Genomic DNA, 22,036 nt, shown 5'->3' on the forward strand with positions numbered 1-22,036 from the left:
TGGGTAATATTTCCTCTGCAAGGAGAAAGAGATTAAGCTCCAAGGGACAGAGCGAAATGCATTGGAGGCGTGGCCTGGTCGGAGTCCAGGCTGAGGTTGCCACTTACCATTGAGCTTCGGGATTGTACAGACAGGCGGCCATAGGGAGACCTTCCTTTACACATAGCAATTACAGGAGCCCGGGACAAGTTCCCTCCCAGACCAGCACTCCCAGGGGTGGACATCAAGGATTTGCACCCCCTTCAGAGAGCCTGAGCACCACATGCAACAGGTCTTTTGGGTCTCATTGAGAAAGAGAAAGGAGTTGAATTTCTCCTTTGAATCGTTCAGATGTCTTTTCTACCTGATGTCTTCTGGTTTTCAGGTTTATAGTCCACCAAACAGAAGATATGGAATCACGTGGTTGACTTGCAAGTTCTATAGTTGGTTAATCATACACCTGACTCTAATCATATAGAATCCCTGACTTTGTGCAAGTGTACATAGTGTGCAAGTGTAATGCCCCGTAAACATGATCTGACTTCGCAACAACAAAACTGTGGATTTTTGTTCAAAGGTTGTTGGCTCCAACTTGTCTTGCATACACACGGTCACACAAATGTTGGCCAACTACGTAGTGACATACAAGACGTACGTGATAGCTCCATCACGAACGCTAGTTTTACAAGACCGAGCGCTTCCAGCTCGTACTTGATTCCGAGCATGCGTGAACTTTCGTGCGACGGACTTGTGTACACACGATCGGAAAGTCCGACAACAAACATTTGTTGGCGGAAAATTTGAGAACCTGCTAGCCAACATTTGTTGGCGGAAAGTCCAACAACAAATGTTTGATGGAGCATACACACGGTCGGACTTTCAGCCAACAAGCTCACATCCAACATTTCCCGTCGGAAAGTTCGGCTGTGTGTATGGGGCATTAGAATTGCTGCAGGTTAAAGCCAAAGGGTAGTCACACCAAATATTGATTTGATTTATATTTTTCTTCTGTTTGCTCACTTTGTATTAGTGTTAGTTAGTGAACTTGGTGTTGAGTTATTCACTTTAAGATCATCACAGTGGACAAGGGGGCACTCTTTACGTCTGGAGGAAAATAGATTTAATCTCCAAATACAAAAAGGCTTCCTCACAGTTAGAGTTGTGAAAATGTGGAATAGACTCCCTCAAGAGCTGGCTTTGGCCAGCTCAGTAGATTGCTTTAAAAAAAGGCCTGAATTCTTTCCTAAATGTACATAATATAATTGGATACTAACATTTATAGGTAAAGTTGATCCAGGGAATATCAGATTGCCTCTCAGGGGATCAGGAGGGAATGTTTTCCCCTGCTGGAGCAAATTGGATCATGCTTTGCTGGGGGTTTTTTTGCCTTCCTCTGGATCAACTGTGGGTATAGGATTGTGTGTATGTGATTATATGATTTTTTTATATTTATTTTTTCCCCCTTTATTGGCTGAACTAGATGGACTTGTGTCTTTTTTCAACCAGGCTAACTATGTAACTATGTATGTTACTATACATTTTGTAAATTGATAGAAATAAACAATTAAAATATATATTTTTGAAAGCATTCTCACTTTACAGCATTTCTTCACACCTGCCTAAAACATTTGCACATGACTGCATGCGTGTATATATATATATATATATATATATATATATATATGTAGCGGTGGTAGATTTTCATCTACCGCTTATAGGTAAATTTAGTGGGTTATCTGTTTTATACATAGTCAGATTAAGCCTCTGTTCCAGTTTGGCTGTGTTGCATGTAGTTTCACACTGTGCCTGTAGGTGTCATTGTCGCCATGGGTCAGTGTTGGAAAGGCAACGCGCTGAAGCATATGAGTGCTCCTCTGTCCCGGAGATAACTCGGTGGAGGTGGTCCTCCGAGCTGCATTCTGGGAGAGGGTTTTTATGGGACAGACGCCATGTTTTAGGGTTCTTTTTCATTCCACCTGCTGGCCCTCCTGGCCGACAGGTATGTGTTAGGAGTACTACCGCGTGGTCCTCCGACCGGGAGGACCACGTTGCTGCAGCACGTGGGTGGGCCCAGAAGCCTGTCTGCGGCCTACCACAGCAGCGAGGGAATGGTCCTGGGCTGTCTGTCCTATGGGAAGAAGCTGGACAACTGAGAAGATCCCAGGGGAGGACCCGTCATGGAAGGATCATGATGTAGAGTGCTGGTCTGCAGAGGGGACTGATGACTCAGTTGGAGGACGCATCCCAAAGTTAACCTACCGCATAGTACTGCCGGGTCGGCTTAAAGGTTCTAGTGCTGTGTTTGCTGTCCATCGTAAACCATTACATCCTGTGGCAGAGGATCGTACGGGTTTCTATTCCATTCAAGTCTGTGGCAGAGACTTTTGTTCGTGCTGCGTACTGGCTGCTAGGTTAGTGAGAGAAACCTATCTGGGCGGGCAAATATTCAACTCTAAAAGGAGAGTACATTCATCTACAAGATTCCAATTCATAATACTACATCCAGAAAAGGTATTTGAACTTCCCTGCAACTCTTCTTCTACCTCTTTCCTGCTACTTCCTTCAGTTACTCTTTATTAAAGCATTGGAAAAGATACTCAAGTGTCCGGTGCCTACACTGCCTGGCATTAAACTCAACGGGACCCTAGACCCGGTTCTGGTGAAATTGAGGTAACAAAGGTGATGGCAACAGCCCGCTTTAAACCAGCAGCTCCACCGTGAGTTAGTGCTATATATATATATATATATATATATATATATATATATATATATATATATTTTTTTTTTTTTTTTTTTTTCAATGTAATAGGACGGGGTTAGAACCCAGTCAGAATTTTATAATTTTCTGTCTCCAGTGGAGTGATTAACCCTTTCTTTTTTTATAATGTTAAGTTTTAACTGGAATAGGAGTAGAGTGGACACCTGTTCTGCAGTCAGCTATATAGGAGGGAATTTCCCCTCACCTTTTCTAAATTATTCAGGAAAAGGAAGCAAGAGCAAAACTCCTCAATGGGATGCAGATAACAAAAGAAATAAACCCTGACACTTTCCAAAATAGAAAAAGTTTTGACTTTAGAAATGCTGATTCCACCTTTGCAAAAACATTTTTAGATAAATAATAAATGTGCCCACATTGATTTAAAAATGTGTGTTTATTACTATTATTTTTTTTTTTTTGCATTGGAGCCTGCAAAGCATTCAGTGACTAGTGGATCAGGGGTGCAATGCTCAGGCTCTGCAGACTATTCTTCCAACCCCAAGTATGTACCTATGGACCTTTGGTTATGGGGCTGGAGGAAGTATCAAAAGACTACAGGAGCAGGGATGTCACCACACTTGTGTTCCATTGAGAATTACAGTGGCAGATGGGACTTGTAGTCTTCTCATTCACAGATCTCTGTGACTGAACGATGCAGCTGAATGATGCCAAATTGGAAAATACACAGGGCAGTCCACGTAGAAGAGCCCCAGGATTGAGGTATGAAGTTGGGCGGTTTGGGGATGGTGGGATGCTGGATGTGAACATGTTTCTTATTACACCCTTAATAATTGTGTAACATGAAACATGGTCAGAGAGGTGGACTGAGCATTTAAGACTAATGCTGGCCATACACTATACAGAAAATCGGCCGAACCCATTTTCGAAAAACGAACGTTCGACCGTGACCGCAAACGATCGTGCCATCATATAATGTCCGATAATCTGTTCAGTGGACATGAATAAATAATTTTGTGTTCGTTTTTTTACATATACCTAGTGCAGGCAGTTCGGACGGGAAACACATTAACCTTGCAATTTATCGTACGTTCGGCAGAAATTTTCCAAACATGCCGTTCGTTTTTTTTCCACAAAAACGTCATAAACGATTATCGATTTGTACCCACTAACTTGCCGAAAAACGAACGAAGTGTCCATACGAACGATTTTTCGGCCGATTTTTCGTATAGTGTATGGCCAGCATAAGTTTCAAGCCTTTGCCCTACTTAAAGGGCCGCTCTTATATTCCAAATACAGTCCCTCCAAGGCCATAAGACCTCTTTATTTAGATTTTTTTTTAACATTTGCACCTTTTCTTTTTTATGCATATTCTAGAGTTTCTCTTCCTGTTTTAGCTCAGTTGTATTTTTTTTCACAAGTTGCCGTCTGTTAGTGTTTAAAAAAGAAACAAATATTACAAAGAAAACATAAACACTGAGACGCCTGCCACCCGCTCTCCCCATTACAACGCTCCATAGCTGCTGGCAAAATTCCCCCTCATTATCCCGTTACCAGGTGTCATTATAATTCCCGCCGCCAAGAGGAATTGGCTGGTGTGATGAAGAGACATACGTTCCATTCAAATTAGATAATGTCACACCGGTTCAATGCCATGCAAAACCTTCAGCAGATTGTAGTTCGACAGTGCAAATTTGATGTGTGATTTCCTTCCTCCACCAAGAATCACAAAACAATGAAGAGTGTTACTACTTCCTTCTACATGTGGGCATGAAAGTCTGTGCCTATCAGGGTACTTTCCTTATGCTTGGGGCAGTCGATATAGCTGAATTGCTTGAAACACATGAACTTTTACCAAAATTTTGGGAATTAGATTTTAAGATGTATATATTTTGCTTTGGTGCAACATTGATACTATTTATTGACAGTTGTCATTTATGAGGATATTATGGGTTAAGGACAGTGGTCTCCAAACTGTGGCCCGGGGACCAACAATGGGGCACTATTCTTTCCAATGACACCAATGATGGGGCACTATTTCTTCCCCTAATACCAACAATTGGGCAATATTCTTCCCACTAATATTAATGATGGGGCATTCTTTACCCCCATTGACTTCAGGACATTTTCTACTTGCACTGGCCACAGTTAAGCCCCCTTTAATGTCTAAAAGACAGTAAACTGACTCTTTGTTCAGAAGGTATGAAGACCCCAGTTTAGGATATTGAGCTGCCTTGAGCCCAAATCTGATATCCAGACCCACCTCTTCCAAAAAAAAAAAAAAAAAGTAATTTTTTTCTGACCTGAAACTCTGGATACATGGCAGGTGGGGTCTCAGTTTTTCCTTCTAGTTCTTCTAGTCCAGGGGTCTACAAACTCTCTAAACAAAGGGCCAGTTCACAGTCCTTCAGACTTTAGGGTGGCTGGACTGTGGCCAGTGGAAGTAGAAAATGCCAGTGAGAGTCAGTAAGAGTAAACAATTACTCTTGGAATTGGCTTGGCGCTCAGTAGGAGTAAAAAAATTACAAAGCACATGTGGTTAGTAGGAGGAGGGATAATGTCCCATCATTGGTATTGGAGAGTAATACTGCTTAATCATTAGTGTTAGTGGAAGAAATAGTGCCCCATCATTGTTGTCAGTGGGAGGAATAGTGCCCCACTACTTGTGTTAGTAGAAGGAATGGTGCCTCGTATCAGTGGGAGGAATGGTGACCAAAGGGCCGGATAAAGGCAACCAAAGGGCCACATCTGGCCCACGAGCTGCAGTTTGGAGACCACTGTTCTAGTCTATAGTATGAAAAGACCTTCTGTGCCTGCTTTAGTTTTTTTAATTACAAACTGTAGCTGTGGACTTTTAATAAACACTCACCTGTCCCAGGATCCAGCAACGTGCTCACCCAAACCATTCCTTACAAACCGATCTTCTGTCCCTGACGCCGGCATCTCAGCTGTGTCCACCCAGCTGTGACAGCTTGCAGCTTCACATCCAGGTGCCCGCTGCACACCGTGAATGGTCCTGTAGTCTTCTGGGACCTATGACATGTCCAAGAAGACTGCAGGGAGGGAGGGGGGGAAGACCTTCCACTCGGATTGCCTAGTGAATCAAAGCATTAGTAGGAGTGGGTACCTGTCAAAAACAGGTACCTGCCCCCCCCCCCCCAAAAAAAAACCTGCCATTTAGTGGAGAGGAGGGGGGGGGAGCCTTAAAGCGTAACTTCCCCTTTTGGGTGGAGCTCCGCTTTAAGGGCTTCTGTAGATGGGAAAATGCAGCATAGTTTCAAGTACATATATCAAGTGTTTAAATTGTTTCTTCTGAGCTCCTTTACAGGTGCTCCTGACCTCCTTCTTGGCTACGTCAAGTTGATCCAAGCTGTTGGTTCCCTCTGACTTATATGGGGAGAAAAACAGTTGTCAAACAAAAGCCCCAAATAAACAAGTCCTAAGGCCCCATTACTACCATTTTATTGCAATAAGGCACTCTTTAGTGTGTTGTGGCGCCATTCATTTTGAATGGTCCTTTAAGGCACCACAACACATGGTAACGCTGCGCACTACCAAGCTTTGTGGTAGGTGCTGCCATTGTTTTTTCAGGCTCATGCTCCAGGGCTGTCATCCCTATTCTTCCTTTACTACTTAGTGAGTTATTGACCTAGAATATGTATGTGCAAAGAAGGTCTAAGACACTCAACAGACCTTAACGGTTCACTTTATCAGGTAGAAAATTACAAAGGGTTCACTCTGAAGGTAACCGAAAGTGTATATGCCATTGCTTGCTCCCAAACACTCAACCCAAACATCCTCCTCCCTGTACCACCAGGAAAATAGTATACCCAGGCTGCAAAGTAGCATGGGACAACATCTGTAGTAAGTAAAGGTTTGGGTATAACCTGGACCTCCTTCCATCTGAGCAATAAAGCCGTGTACACACGAGGGGAATGTCCGACAGAAAAAGTCAGACGGAAGCTTTTCATCGTCTATTCCGATCGTGTGTATGCCTCACTGGACTTTCTTTTTCGAAAATTCTGATGGACCTAGAAATGGAACATGTTCTAAATATTTCCGACGGAACCAATTTCTATCGGGAAAACCGCTCGTCTGTATGCTGTTCTGACGGACCAAAAACAACGCTTGCTCTGAAGCAAGTACGAGACGGAAGCTATTGGCTACTGGCTTTTGAACTTCCTTTTTCTAGTCCCGTCGTGTATGCAAGACAGCTTGAATGGAATTCCGTCTGAGAAACCTTCAGAGTTTATTCCAACGGCAAAACCGGTCGTGTGTACAGGGCATAGGATTATTCCTGGTTTTCCTTGTGAATTCTCATTGACTTTTATGTGAAGGACATTTCTTATCATTAGCTTTGGCATATTAATTGTAGGAAGGAGTAATTGCAGCTGATTTTGGTAAAAATCTAGTGTAAATCTAGTGTATTGTATGTTTTTGAAAGGATGGCTGACCTCTTTACACTCTTTGCACACTAGCTTCCTTGTAATTTCTACCACACCTTTTCTTTCTCATCTTTTTTTTTTTAATGAACTTCTCTTATTTCCAGGCAAGTGAAACTTTATTGTCATTCTCCTACACGTGAGGACATACAGTAGAACGAACTGTCTCTCAGGTCCACGGTGCTACATACTAATTAAACATAATTATAAATTAAATAATTTAGTTATATCTGTTTGATCAGTGCAAAAAAAGACCTGTTAATCCTGCCAGAATTTTTGTGAGCTGCTAACTTCCTGTACAGCAGTCGCTGAGGACTACAGAACATCTCGCACTAGGTTATAGAAAATAAGGAGGTCTTCTGCAGTCCTGCTCTTCAATGGATATACGGTCAGTGAACATTGTCACCCTAGCATAGGTAGTGTGTTACTGGCAATGTTGTGAGCTGCTAACTTCCTGTGCAGCAATCTATGAGGACTACAGAACACCTCCGACTATGCCATGGAAAAAAAGTGCGTCCCGGAGAAGAGAAAATAGACGCAGGGTCGGCATGACTGAAGGAGGAACAGGTCTGAGAAGGGTTAAATAAATAAGTAGTTAGTGTGGGTAGGGGCGTAGCTTACCTGATTGATGTAATAGGGGTCAGAGGGTCAGGGTGGAGCCACAAGGGGGTTTTGTCAGTTCAAGGGCTGATGGGTAATCACTCCGGAAAGTTCTGTTGATTGAAGAGTTCCCCCCTGCCCTGTATTCTGGTTTTAGGGGTAGTCTGGGTGGGGGACAATTCTGATGTTTCGTGTTTAAAAAAAAAAACAAAAAAAGTAATATTTTGCATTTTTGACGCAGCAGCTTGTGGGTCAGGGGGTCTTTGGGGGGTCAAGGATTAACCAGATTGTAGAAGAATTGGAGGCCCATGTAGGTATGGTGCTCCCACCTGGTTGGTTGTTGGTGGTTCTCCCAGGAGCTAGGTCCCTGGGGGAAAGTCAAAATTTGGAAGTCGCAACATCTTCGAGCCGGATTGAGCAGCAGCAATCTGCCAGCAGCTAAGGACACGGTCCGTAATAATCAAAAATGTGATCCCCCCTCCTGGTGTTAAAATTGTTTTGTTATTTATTATTTTGTTAAATAAAAGGGCTGCTGTGGCCGTTTAAACCCATGTCACGCAGTGTTGTGTTTTTATTATAAGTTCAAGGACCGTAAGTTGAGGAATCCTATAGTCATGAGATGTTCTGCAGTCCAGCCCTAGGCTGAAAATGCTGCTTTTCAATGGATATGGTACGGCCAGTGAATGTTGTCACCCTAACACAGGAAGTGTGTTACTGGCAATCTTGTGAGCTGCTAACTTCCTGTGCAGCAATCTCTGGGGACTACAGAACACCTCCCACTATGCTATGGAAAGAATGTGGTGTTTTGTAGTCCTGCCCTAGGCTGGCATTTCTGCTCTTCAATGGATATGGTACGGTCAGTGAACGTTGTCACCCAAGCACAGGAAGTGTGTTACTGGTAGGAGCACCAGGTGAAAACAAAGCTGAAAAAAAAGAGAAATCGAATGCAGATAACACATCTAAGGACTGTTAAACTGCAATAGATTACATTTTTGTTCTTGGGTTGGGATACTCTTTACCTGCTTCCTAAGCTGCAGAAACGTATCTTGCCACTCCATTCATCCAATGAGATCTTAGTGATTGGCTAGTCAAGCACCCAGTGCGATGAGAGGGGCTCCAGTCCTATCTAAGCTCTAATCCGTGGCCGACATAAGGTTTCTTCTTTTCACTCCAAGCAGCCAAATGGAAGGGCAGGGAGAGAAATGAAGGTCAATGTTTGCAGCTGGGGTGGGTGACAGCTAGGTGAACCCTGCTGTACCCTGCAAGGCAAAATCAGCTCTGACAAGTGATAAAGCCTTCATTGGTTTTATTGCGGCATATCACAGTTTGGCTTAGTGCAGATTTCTATCTCCCACATACTGGTCACTAAGGGGTCTATTTAGAAAGAAGCGATATTGCTCTAAGCACATTCATAAAGCTCAGCAATGCGCTTTACAAATGTGTATTGTGTTCTGGCTCGATACAATATAGAAATAAATGGGTAAAGTATAAGAAAAAATGAAAGCTGGGAAGAGAGCCCAGTCATGTGACCTGTCAAAATCAAGGATCTCCTCTAATCAATGAGTTCTTGATGCATTAAAGAAACCAAGGTGCCAGACCACTGATTTCAACACAATTCTTCCAATAGAAGTGTATTATTATTATTATACAGGATTTATATAGCACCAACAGTTCACGCAGCGCTTTATAACATGAGGGCAAACAGTACAAATACAATACAATTCAATACTAGAGGAATCAGGGAGCTCTGCTCATTAGAGCTTACAATCTAAGAGGGAGGTGTATGTGCATTTTACACATGTATTAGACACCCCCGGACATGGAGAAAGCTATGGTGTGGAATGAGAGTGTGGGCTGTGCTAGGGAATCGACTCTTCCTGGAACAGTCACATTTTCCATTAAGTTTAAAGGCACATTGCAACTGAATTAAAAATAGTTTATGGAAAAAAAGAACACTGCAAGTAAACAGTTCGAATACCTTATTTTCTAAACTTTTACCAGAAATTTTTAGGTAACAGCAGGACCATTAGAACGTGGGCGCCTCTCCACCGCCTGTCAGAAGTCCTTGCTGCTACAGTGAACATGCCCTAAAAAAAGCAGTTATGATCATACAGAATTAGGGGTCAAGAAAAAAATCATGTAAGTACATACATACATGCACACATGCATATAAACATACATACATACTGTACATACACACACACACACACATACATATACAAACACACGCACAGACAAACACACACATATATATATATATATATATATATATATATATATATATATATATATATATATATATACACACATACACACACACACACACAAACATACTTACACACAAACAAACATACATACATATACGCACAAACATAAATACAAATATATACATGCACACACACACACACACACACACATATACATACAAACATAAATACACACACAAACATACACACACACACACACACACAAACATACATACATATACAAACATACACACACGCAAACACACATATATAGATACACACACACACACAAACATACATATACAAACATACACACACAGACAAACACACACATATATATATATATATATATATATATATATATATATATATATATATATAGATAGATAGATAGATAGATAGATAGATAGATAGATACACAAACATACATACACACACAAAAAAAACATACATACACACACATACACACACATATATATATATATATATATATATATACATACACACAAACAAACATACATACGTATACGCACAAACATAAATACAAATATACACATGCACACACACGCACATATACACACAAACATAAATACACACACAAACATACACACACGCAAACACACATATATAGACACACACACACATACATATACAAACATACACGCACGCAAACACACATATATAGATACATACACAAACATACATACACACACAAACATACATACCCACACACACAAACATACATACATATACACACAAACATAAATACACACTCACATATATAGAAACATTTATATATATACACGTGCGCACATACACACATATATACATACATATATAGATACATACATACACATACATATACACACAAACATACACGCACACACACACAAACATACACACATACATACACACACACACACAGCCTTAAAATCTGCCCTTACCAGGGTACCTTAATTAATATATGAACCCCAAGGATAAATGTAGATAAAATAAAATTTATGTGCTTAGTGCAAGCCCTAGATCACTCAAATTCATTGGACAGTGAATGTGAGTGTCCAACACTATACGGAGTGGACTGTGCTATCGTGTCAATCTCATAACCTGCATAAAAGTGTACACCATGTGGCTGACCATCACAAATTAATAAGTGACAATTTGTAGAAAATAATAAATGACAGTAAAAAAAAGACAGTAAAATTAAAATTAAAAAACCACAGTCTGTGCCATGGAGAGGAATCAGTCCAAAGGAATCCCCCTTCTAAAAAGCAGTGTGCGATCCACTAAAAATGGCATTAAATCTAAATCCTATGTTAATCCACAAGTGAGTCCAAAAAATTACATAAGGTGAAAAAACTAGTAAATATAAATATATGTATCATAGGTATCCCAACTTAGACATACAATGTAAAAAAGATGTAAAAAAGATATAAAAAACCCCTAAAGATTAGTGAAAAAATGGTGAAGAAATTGGGTGTATCAGAGTCCAGCAAAAAAACAAAAGATAAGAACAAAACGTTTGTGGTAAGTGACTTTCGTGAAGACAGCTGCTCATATCCAGTGACTTGCGGTGCTCCCCCTCAAAGATCCCCACTCACCAGCTCCCTGCACCCCTGCAGGGGTAGTAGGCATATAGTATCAGGCAGCGATATGATGTTTTTGGGTTCTCAGGGTCTCCCGCTCCAGCTGTGAAGTATCCTTCAGCATATCTTGCTCTCAGTGTCAGTCATGCCTCTAGTGATGTCTCTTTCATTATGGGGTCTCTGCGCACAGCAGAAAGCTCCCCCTTCAGGCTGGTCAGCTATCTTTCTCCCCGAGTGTGCTGAGGCTGCCGTTAAAGCATCCAAAGGAACTGTTGGAGGTGCTGATGTTTTTCTTGGGAGACACCGGAGCAAACGGAGGTACAGGAAACAGAAACGGGGAGAAAGATAGCTGACCAGCCTGAAGGGGGGAGCTTTCTGCTGTGCGCAGAGACCCCATAATGAAAGAGACATCACTAGAGGCATGACTGACACTGAGAGTAAGATATACTGAAGGATACTTCACAGCTGGAGCGGGAGACCCTGAGAACCCAAAAACATCATATCGCTGTCTGATACTATATGCCTACTACCCCTGCAGGGGTGCAGGGAGCTGGTGAGTGGGGATCTTTGAGGGGGAGCACCGCAAGTCACTGGATATGAGCAGCTGTCTTCACGAAAGTCACTTACCACAAACGTTTTGTTCTTATCTTTTGTTTTTTTGCTGGACTCTGATACACCCAATTTCTTCACCATTTTTTCACTAATCTTTAGGGGTTTTTTATATCTTTTTTACATCTTTTTTACATTGTATGTCTAAGTTGGGATACTTATGATACATATATTTATATTTACTAGTTTTTTCACCTTATGTAATTTTTTGGACTCACTTGTGGATTAACATAGGATTTAGATTAATGCCATTTTTAGTGGATCACACACTGCTTTTTAGAAGGGGGATTCCTTTGGACTGATTCCTCTCCATGGCACAGACTGTGGTGTTTTAATTTTAATTTTACTGTCATTTTTTACTGTCATTTATTATTTTCTACAAATTGTCACTTATTAATTTGTGATGGTCAGCCACATGATGTACACTTTTATGCAGGTTATGAGATTGACACGATAGCACAGTCCACTCCATATAGTGTTGGACACTCACATTCACTGTCCAATGAATTTGAGTGATCTAGGGCTTGCACTAAGCACATAAATTTTATTTTATCTACATTTATCCTTGGGGTTCATATATTAATTAAGGTACCCTGGTAAGGTAGTGCCACTCACCCCTAATTAACATTACTTCTACCTTTCAACTCACCCCTTCGGGGGTAAGTTTAAGGGGAGGCTGCAAGCCTTCAGGTCCGTGAGCGCAGAAACTCCGTCCCTCAGTTTACTTAAAATCTGCCCTGTAGGGGGAGGCAGAGAGCTCAGGACTATGGAAGATGCCTTCCCCTTCCTCTGCTGTGCACGTAACTGTACTATGTACAGGGCACATATGTCTCTTCTGCATTAAAAATCCTCTGTTCCACAGTTCCACTTTAAGCAGAGAGTAGTCTGTAGGATGCCGCAGGTTGCATGCTGAGGTCTGTGTTTTATGAATGAGCTGCCGAAGTATACAGTGATGTCCACTCTACTTTATAAATGACCACATAAAGGTGGTTAAGCTACCCAGATACATGAAATGTCAGATGGCCAGCCTAGCAATTTTCTGCCAGATTATGATCTGGTGATTTTACCGGATTACCAGCTGGCCCATCTCAGAGGGAACAATTGATAACCAACCATGTAAGAAAGTGAAAAAAGTGAAATTGAAAGACGGACTTTAACGGCTGCCACTATAATCCCAATGGGGAAAAAAAAGCAGGTTCTCAAATTTTCCGCCAACAAATTTTTGTTGTCGGACTTTCTGATCGTGTGTACACAAGTCCGTCGCACAAAAGTCCACGCGTGCTCGAAATCAAGTACGAGCCGGAAGCATTCGGTCTTGTAAAACTAGTGTTCGTAATGGAGATATCATGTATGTCATGTATGTCACTATGTTCAGAATTGTTGGCCAATATTTGTGTGAGCATGTGTATGCAAGACAAGTTGGAGCCAACAACCTTCCAACAAAAATCCACGGTTTTGTTGTCGGAAAGTCCGATTGTGTGTGTACGGGGCATAAGAAAACTTATTCAGATCACTATTGCTCCCCTCAATGATGAGTTCTTCATTGATATAAAGATGCATTCACATCTCTTTGCATTGAGCTTGCTATTTAAATTATTATATGGAGCCCAATAGAATTATGAAGGAAAAAATGATCTGCCAAAACGAAATCCTATTGGTCCTCTTGCATAATTTCCATGAGAATTACTATATGTGCTGCAAATCCAGGTGAGTGCATCCACTGGGACTGAACAACGGAACACTTTGGATACCAACAAACAACATATAATCTTTCCCATCTATCTCTGTACTGTTGTGTAAATCTCATTACTTTGTTGTGAAAACTGATTAGTGATTGGGAAGGTTTTGAAAGCAAATAATGTCTTTTCATGTTCAGACGGCAGCAGTGTAGTGCCGCATCTTGTGCAAACTGTGGAAGAGTTGGGTCTCTCAAGTCATATTTATATTTGTGTAATGATCACATGTACTCTCCATGGCAGCCACATATTGACATACAACACTGTGTAGGCCAGGAATGGCCCTTACTACCACAAACTTGGCAGATACGTTTCTTGGAGCTACAGTATTTTATTATTGTGTGGTTGTCACACTCAGGAGTCATGAGTAGAACGAGTTTCAGAATCATGTACACATTGTGCAGTCCAGCCTTTCTATACCTTTTCACCCCAAAGGAACCCTTGAAATAATTTTCAGGTTCCAAGGAGCCCTTGCTAAAAATGATGATGACAACAGCAATAACTAAATGAGCGTGATTAGTAAGTCCTAGATATTCTATATACAGTATATTCATAACAACAATATATAATCATAAAGACCAGAAAAGTAAAGCAGACAATTGTAATACACTCTTAAGGCCCATACACACGATCGGACTTTTCAACAACAACGGTCCGACGGACCTGTTTTATCGGACAATCCGACCATCTGTATGCTCCATCGGACAATTGTTGTTTTTTCAACTGACAAATGTTCGCTGTGCATGCTCTCAAACTTTTCGACAACAAATGTCCGATGGAGGATAATCCGATCGTGTGCACACAAGTCCCTCGGACTAAAGCCCAAAGTACAAACACGCATGCTCAGAACCAATGGTAAACATCAGCCAACAATAACAGAAGTTGCCCAAAGGGTGGCGGTAAAGAGCTGAAAAACCAGGTGATTCGGTGAAAGTTGGCTGAAAATGTTCTGCCGTGTGTATGCAGAACAAGTTCACAGCCAACGCCCATTCGGACAAAAATCCACGGAAAAGTCCGATGGAAGTCCGATCGTGTGTATGAGGCTATACATTGATAGGCAGTTATAAGGCCACCTACATTGATGGTCAGTAGAAACGTGCCCCTCACATTGATGGTCAGTCAAGGAGGGCCTCTCTCTACCCCCTTTTTTTTTTATACAGTATTAGACATCTTGTCAACAGGCCCTTGTCAACCCCCCCTCCCTTTTTTTCTTTATCCTTTTATCTTTTTTCTTTTTTTCTTTGTCTTTCTCTACATTTACCATGGTTTTCAATGCTTAATTTCTTAAAGGTACGATTGTAATTCTATTTTAAGATTTTTTAGGGTAAATGTTTGTTAAGATCAATAGGTATATCACTAAACATATTTAAGGCACCTATGAGCTTTACTGCCTATTCCTATGTTGTTAATTGTATCTCTTTTTTTTTTCTCTGGCAATTTTTTATAAATTTCTATTATGTAAATTTTAATAAAAATATATTAATCAAAAAAAAAAAAAAGAAGGGCTTCTCTTATACAATGTGTGTGTGTTTATGTCAATACCAATTCCCATATCCCTGTATATTGCGCTCGTTAAGATGCCCATCTAAAAGTTTTTTTAAACTTCCCACTGACACCACTCATTGGGGGAGAAAGTTTCACACAGTGGCGTCGCTAGGCTGTGTCCCTCAGCAGAGCGGACCGATGCCGCCTCCCCCTCCTTTCTGTTTACATCCACACAGGAGGAGGGAGTGCCCGAGGGACACACACTGCTGTCCGCTATTATATCTATCCGCCCTGTTCTGAGGTCTGTACACTATTACATGTAGATGGACTTGTGCAGAGGGGGCGCTATGGGAGAGGAGAGGGGGGTCTATACTGATGGTAGGGGGTCTGCACTGAGGGGGGATGTCTATACTGATGGGGGGTCTGAACTGAGGGGGGATGTCTATACTGATGGGGGGTCTGCACTGAGGGGGGTGTCTATACTGATGGGGTGGGGTCTGCACTGAGGGGGGGTGTCTATACTGATGGGGGGTGTCTATACTGATGGGGGGTCTGCACTGAGGGGGGGTGTCTATACTGATAGGGGGTCTGCACTGAGGGAGGATCTGCACTGAGGGGGGTCTATACTGATGGGGGGATCTGCACTGAGGGGTGGTCTATACTGATGGGCGGGTCTGAAATACTGATGGGGGGATATGCACTGAGGGGGGGTGTCTCTACTGATGGGGGGGTCTGCACTGAGGAGGTCTGTACTGAGGGAGGGGGGTCAGTACTTAGTGGGGGGTCTATACTGAGGAAAGGGTGTCTGTATTTAGTGGGGGGATCTATACTGAGGAAAGTGGATCTGTACTTAGTGAGGGGGTCTGTACTGAGGGGGGATGTCTATACTGAGGGAGGGGGGTCTGTACTTGGTGGGGGGGTCTATACAGAGGAAGGGGGGTCTGTACTTAGTGAGGGTGGTCTGTACTGAGGAAGGGAGATCTATACTGTGGGAGGGGGATCTGTACTTAGTAAGGGGGTCTATAGTTAGTGGAGGGGGGTCTGTACTGAAGGGCGGCTATAGTTGGTGGTGGGGGTGCCACCAATTTTTTCCGCATCGGGTGGCACCAACCCTAGTGACGCCACTGGTTCCACATCCTCCTTACCAAGGCTGGGCGGGAGGGTGGGCATGTCAGGACAAGTCTGATCATTGAAGGAGAGCAGGCTGAGTTCTCAGCATAGCTAGAGAACTGACTACGGTGTGTACTCCTGCTTAGTGTGGTCAGTTTTTAATAGGAAAGCAGAGAGACTGGCAGCAACACCAGGAATTTTACACAAAGGAAGCAATACAAAGAGAACAGGATACTTTCTCATACGAGTACATGGTACAGCAGGCACATATCAGGAATATGAAATGTTTGCATAACAAATGCTTTAAGGTAAACTACTCCTCCAATTTTATTGCTGCGTGTCTTCTTAAGCTCCATGAAGTCAAACTGTTTGTTTCCTATGCTAGAATCACCATTGAGGTATTTGTATATAGCTATCATATCTTCTCTCAAGCATCTGTTCTTCAGAGAGAATACGTTTATTGCTTGTAGTCATTCCTCTTAACTGAGGTCCTCCAGTCCCTTTATTAGCTTTGTTACCCTTCCCTGGACTTTCTCCAGTTCAAGCACATTCTAGCTGAAGACTGGTGACCAGCAATGGATGGCATACCTAAGATGTGGCCAGACCGGAGTTTTGTAAAGTGTTAGAAATATAGTTTTATCTCTGGAGTAAATGCATGCTAATAGTCTGGTTGCTTTGCTTGCTGCAGCTTAGCATTGCATACTATTGCTGAGCCTTTGATCTACAAGAACCTCCAGATCCTGTTCAAACCTGGATTCCCCCAAAAGTTATCAGTGGGACAAAGGATAACTTTGATTTTGTGGACGGTTGGAGGAAGAATGTCCTTTACATTAGCGATCAGGGGAGAAGGCCCCCTTTACATTGGTAGTTGGTGGAGAAAGCCACCCCTTACATTGGTAGTCAGTAGAAAACTTTCCCCAACATTGATGGTCAATAAGGAAGGGCCCCCCTACACTTATGGTCAGTGGATCAAGGGATACCTTTAATTAGTAGGCAGTTGGAGGAAGAATGCCCTTTACATTAATAATCAGTAAAGAAGGACCCTCGTACATTCATGGTCAATGGAGAAGCCCATCCTCTTACATTGGTGATCAGTAGAAAAGTGCCCCCACATTGATAGTCAGTGAGGAAAGACCTCCTTTACACTTATGAGACATAGGAAACCTTAAACTGGTGAACAGTTGTAAGAAGAATGTCCTTTACATTAGTGATCAGTGGAGAAGGCACCCATTTACATTGGCGATCAGTGGAAAAGTGCCTCTCTACGTACAGTACATCAACAGTGAAACATGGGCTCTCAGGGCTGTCACCAAAAGCAATGACCTGTAAGAGATCTTCCATCCTTGCTAAAGGTGCACATCAAAGGTAACTCACTGTGATCTTTCTCTTGAACTTGATCAATGGATAGAAGCAGCACTGCCAAAGACTTGTTTGGGTTTCCTAAAAGAAGAAAAAAATGTCTCCCACATTAATGGTCAGTGAAGAAGGGCCACCCTTACCATTATGGTCAGTGAAACAAGGGATATACCTAATTGGTGGACAACTGGAAGAAGAATGTCCTTTACATTAGTGATGAGTGGAGAAGGCATCCATTTACATTGGCGATCAGTGGAAAAGTGCCTCTTTACATTTATGGCCAATAGGACAAGGGATATCTTTGATCGGTTGACAGTTGAAGGAAGAATGTCTTTTACATTAGTGTAATTGCATAGAACTAAACCATCCATATCAATCTGCTGTTAACAGTTTGTATAAATAATACCTGCAAGTGTCCCAAAGATTAATATAAGTAAATATAGGTATTTGAATGCAGTGTATGGAACTGACTACATAAAACAGATGGAAAGAGCAGTGTGTTGTCACTCTGTGTTGCTTTAGTGTACATTGTTTGTCTTATAGAGAGCTGCTAGGTGACTCTTATCTATTAGCTTAGAGCAGCCTGACTACAACCACATTCAGAACCAACACCTTACAAACTGGGTTACATAGTTGCATAGTTACATAGTTAGTCTGGTTGAAAAAAAGACACATCCAGTTCAACCAATAAAAGGGGAAATATATATATATATATATATATATATATATATATATGTAAAATCCTATATACACAATCCTTTACCCACAGTTGATACAGAGGATGGCAAAAAAAACAGCAAAGCACGATCCAATTTGCTCCAGCAGGGGTAAAAAATCCTTCCTTAACTCAGAGAGATAATCGGATATTCCCTGGATCAACTTACCTATAAATGTTAGTATCCAGTTATATTATGTACATTTAGGAAACAATCCAGGCCTTTTTTAAAGCAATCTACTGAGCTGGCCAGAAGCTCTTGAGGGAGTCTATTCCACATTTTCTTACTGTGAAGAAACCTTTCCGTATTTGGAGATGAAATCTCTTTTCCTAGACGCAAAGAGTGCCCCCTTGTTCTCTGTGATAACCTTACAGTGAATAACTCAACACCAAGTTCACCACATGGACCCCTTATATATTTACACATGGTGATCATATCCCCCCTTAATCTCCTCTTCTCAAGAGAGAATAAATTCAGTTCCTCTAATCTTTCCTCATAGCTGAGCTCCTCCATGCCTCTTATCAGTTTGGTTGCCCTTCTCTGCACTTTCTCCATTTCCCCGATATCCTTTTTTTCAGAACTGGTGCCCAAAACTGAACTGCATATTCCAGATGAGGTCTTACTAATGATTTGTACAGGGGCAAAATGATAACTCTCTCTGGAGTCCATACCTCTCTTAATGTCTTAATGCAAGAAAGGACTTTGCTCACTTTGGAAACTGCAGCTTGGCATTGCATGTTATTATTGAGCTTATGATCTACCAAAACCCCCAGATGCTTCCCCATCATTGATTCCCCCAGTTGTACTCCCCCTAGTATGTATGATACCTGCATAGTCTTAGCCCCCAAGTGCATAACTTTACATTTATCAACAATACACCTCTTTTGCCACTTAGTTGCCCAATTAGACAGTAACCCAGTAGGGTTATTTGTTATTGACACACAAAAAGTGTGTATCTTTTGCTCACACATACTTGCACATGTATGGGAAAGTATACATACAGTAAAAAAAAAAAAAAAAACTGGCTACTATTCTGACCCCTAGACTTCTTTCTGGGTCATTGCCCTGGAACAAATATACAGAGCAGGAAAATTAGAATCATTTATTGAGGTCAGTTCCTGTAAACGAAGGTTTAGTCAATGTATCGACCTGCTTTGGGTAAATAATTACATACAAGTATCTTTAACTTTTTTAAAAACCTGAATTTAACCACGTGCAGGGCGCGCGCAGAGCACGCTGTGATCACCGAGTCACTGAGACTCGGGTGATCACTGATCCGAGTAAGGGGCCGGTCCCGGCACCTTACCATGCGATCAGCTGTCAGCCAATGACAGCTAATCACATGATGTAAACAAAAGCTCGGTAATCTTTTTTTTTTCTCCTCACGCTGACAGCGTGAGGAGAAAAAAAAGAAAATCACCGGCTCATCTGCAAGGGACATCAGTGCCGAAGAGGAAGAGGCAATTATGCCTCATCTGTGCCACCTGCCATTGCCACCTGACAGTGCCCACCAGTGCCACCTTTCAATGCCCACAAGTGCCACCTATCAATGCCCACCAATGGTGCCAATCAGTGCCACCTAGCAGTGCTGCCTATCAGTGTAACCGATCAGTGCCCATTATTACCACCCATCAGTGCCCATCACTGCCACCCAGCAGTGCCGCCTATCGATGCCCATCAGTGCCGCCTCATCAGCGTACATCAATGAAGGAGAAAAATTACCTGTTTTAAAATTAAAAAAAAAAAAAAAAAATTTTAAATTCAGTCTTTTTACATTTTCTTAACAAAAAATAAAAACCGCAGAGGTGATCAAATACCAGCAAAAGAGAGCTCTATTTGTGGGAAAAAAATGATAAAAATTTCATTTGGGTACAGTGTTGTATGACCGCGCAATTGTCATTCAAAGTGTGTTAGCGCTGAAAGCTGAAAATTGGTCTGGGCAGGAGGGGGGTTTAAGTGCCCAGTAAGCAAGTGGTTAAAGAAGAATTCCAGGTATGGATATTTTTTATATTAAGGACACCTGCTTGGCAGGGCGCCATTCAGAGATCGCTTTGCATTTTCTCAGTGAATGCAAAGTGTTCTCTGATTGGATGGGGTGGTGACGTCACAATCTCTACATTATTCATAAAATATTCTTTTCCTTTATTTTCTATTCTATCTTATTCTTGTATTCTAATTCGAATTTCAGCAGAATTTTGTTACGTTATTTCGGATTCATTTAACTGCTTGCCGATCAGCCACTGTCATACTGTGGCAGGTTAGCCCTGCTGCGCGAATCGCCGTAGGTGGGTGCTTTAAGAGCTATAGGGGGCGCGCTGACGCCACAGCCGATGCACGTGGCCAGCGCCCGCGAGGTACGCCAACGACCCGCGATCGCTCTTTAGAGAGCCAGAACGGGGATGTTAAAGTAAACAGACAGATGTCCGTTCTGCCAGGGAAGTAGAGAGAGATTGTATGTTAGTAATCAGGAACAGCGATCTCTCTGTGCTCCCAGTCAGTCCCCTCCCCCCACAGTTAGAAACATCTCCCAGGGAACATTTAACCCTTTGATCGCCCCCCTAGTGTTAACTCCTTCCCTGCCAGTGACATTTATACAGTGATCAGTGGCTAGTTTTAGCTGTAATCGCTGTATAAATGTCAATGGTCCCAAAAAAAGTGTGAAAAGTGTCTGATCTGTCTGCCGCAATGTCGCAGTCCCTCTAAAAATCGCTGATCACCGCCAGTAAAAAAAAAAAATTATAATAGAAATGCCATAAATATATGCTCTATTTTGTAGACGCTATAAATTTTGAGCAAACCAATCAATATACGCTTATTGCGATTTGTTTACCAAAAATATGTAGAAGAATACATAACGGCCTAAACTGATGAAGACATTATTTTTTTTTTTTTAGATATTTATTATAGCAAAATTGTCGCTCTTTATTTATAGCGCAAAAAATAAAAACTGCAGAGGTGATCAAATACCACCAAAAGAAAGCTCTATTTGTGGGGAAAAAAAGACGATAATTTTGTTTGGGTACAGAGTCGCATGACCGCAAAATTGTCAGTAAAAGCGAAGCAGTGCCATAGCGAAAAAAATGGCCTGGTCATTAGGGCACTTTCACACTGAGGCATTGGGGGCGTCGGCGGTAAAGCGCTGCTATTTTTAGCAGCGCTTTACCGTCGTTTTAGCGGTGCTTTTCAGCCGCTAGCGGGGTGCTTTTAACCCCCTGCTAGCAGCCGAAAAAAGTGTTAAAAGCGCCCGCAATCGGCGATGCTGAGGCGATTTGGTGGCACGCCCCCATTGATTTCAATGGGCAGGGGCGCTTTAGGAGCGGTGTATACACCGCTCCTAAAGCGCTGCAAAGATGCGGCTTGCAGGACTTTTTTTCCCGTCCTGCAAGCGCCCTGCTCCAGTGTAGAAGCACCCGGGCTTTCACACTGGCGTGACAGGAGAGGCGCTTTACAGTCGCTTT

This window comes from Aquarana catesbeiana, linkage group LG03, assembly GCF_042186555.1.
Source record: "Aquarana catesbeiana isolate 2022-GZ linkage group LG03, ASM4218655v1, whole genome shotgun sequence".
NCBI classification, from domain to species: Eukaryota; Metazoa; Chordata; class Amphibia; order Anura; family Ranidae; genus Aquarana; species Aquarana catesbeiana.